This window comes from Sciurus carolinensis, chromosome X (genome assembly GCF_902686445.1).
Source record: "Sciurus carolinensis chromosome X, mSciCar1.2, whole genome shotgun sequence".
Lineage (NCBI taxonomy): Eukaryota > Metazoa > Chordata > Mammalia > Rodentia > Sciuridae > Sciurus > Sciurus carolinensis.
In genome coordinates this window covers 65,372,470-65,374,198 of record NC_062232.1, presented here as the reverse complement: position 1 = coordinate 65,374,198, position 1,729 = coordinate 65,372,470, and the positions used below count along the sequence as shown (strand labels likewise).

General features: G+C 39.5%; 1 non-coding gene across 1 annotated transcript; it reads left to right on the top strand.

The window, feature by feature from the left end:
- The first annotated feature begins 395 nt into the window (after positions 1–395).
- On the top strand, positions 396–502 carry LOC124972793 (U6 spliceosomal RNA). Its single transcript, XR_007106567.1, has one exon. It is a non-coding gene; the product is annotated as a U6 spliceosomal RNA (small nuclear RNA).
- The last annotated feature ends 1,227 nt before the right edge of the window (positions 503–1,729 follow it).

Sequence of the window (1,729 nt, the reverse complement as noted above, 5' to 3'; positions counted from 1 at the left end):
AGGTGGGAAATCCTAAAATACATAAAATTAAACAACAAAACTTCCAATTAACAAATTGGCAAATAATCTTATGTATGAGAAGATGCTCAATATATGTCATATTGAAAATTGAAAATGAAACTGATATATACTGAACACCTATTAGATTGACTAAAATTCAAAACATGAATATTATCAAATATTGGTAAGGATATGAGGCATCATGTACTCTCTTTCATTGCTTTCAGGATTTAAAAAAAATGTCAACTTTCAAATGAGAAAGTTTGGAAGTTTCTAACAACTTTAAACATCTTATCATACAATCCAGGAATCACACTCTTAGGTATTTAACTATATATCTTGTGAATCACATCTACACAAATATCTGCAGGTGGTCAATATTTAAAAGAAATCCAGTGCTTGCTTTGGCAGCACATATATTAAAATTGGAGCAATACAGAGAAGATTAGCCAGGCCCCTGTACAAGGATGACACACAAATTTTTGAAGCATTGCATATTTTTAAAAATAAAGTTTTGAATATCTAAAAAATTAATAAAAATCAATAAAAGAAATCCAATATTTCAGCAGTTAAAAAAGTTGAGCTATCAAATCATGAACAGAGGAATCTTAAATATATAGTGCCAAATGAAAAAAAAAGTCACCTAAAATCTACATAATTCTAATTTCTGACATTGTGGAAAAGGAAAAATGATATAGTAAAATTGTGCTAGGGATTAAGGGTAGGGGTGTACTAGGGGATGATAAATCAGTGGAACTCTGGTAATTTTTAGAGGAATGAAACTATTCTGTATGAATCTGTAGCGTTGGATACATGGAATTATTCAATGACAAAATACATAGAATCATACGACACAGTAAACAATAATAAGGTATGAATTTCAGTTAATAAAATACATTAGTATGGGTTCCTTAATTATAACAAATTTGTACCACAGTGATGCAAGTTATTAATGACCAGAGGTACTATGGGGGTGCAGGAAATATATGCAAACTCTATTTACTTTTCATTCAGTTTTTCTGTAAATGTAAAACTTTTCTAAAAATTCTATATTAACAAAAAAATGAAACACGCTGTTACGAATGACTCAACAATTTCACTCCTATGTCTCTATTCCAATGAATTCAAAGAATTCACAAAATAACTATTTAAAAAAACACTTGTGGACCCAAGATGGCAGACTAGAGGGTGACTGCATCTCCTGTCGCTCCAGAACCCAGGATTCAACAAGGAGAGGCATTGAGAGATTCGAACTAACATAGAGCTGCAGGGTGAGTCTCTCCCACTGGGTGAGGCTGGGCCCGGGCGGCAGGCCCGACAGGGGCAGCTTCTCAGAGCAGGGTAGGGCAGCTAGACTCTTCCACAAGCAGCCCTGCTCCCTCTGGCAGCAGGCTTGTTCCACAGCCAGCTTCATGGAGCAGGCCGCCCAGCCAGAGCCTTTCTGCACAAAGCCAGCACCAAGCCCCAGACTCAGTGGCGGGCCCCAGCCTGCAGGTGGCTTCTGAACAGGGCAGGGCAGCCAGAGACTTCCCCAAGCAGCCCTGCTCCCTCCAGTGCAGGCGCGATGGACAGCCAGCTCCTTGGAGCAGACCCGCCCAGGAAGAGCTTTTCCCCACAGAGCCAGCCCCCAGCCCTGGAACCAGTAGCGGGCTAGGGGCAGCTTTCTTTGGAAGCACTGCATTATCAAGTTCCTCCAGGACTTCAGGCTACTGAAGGCTGAGAGGTGATA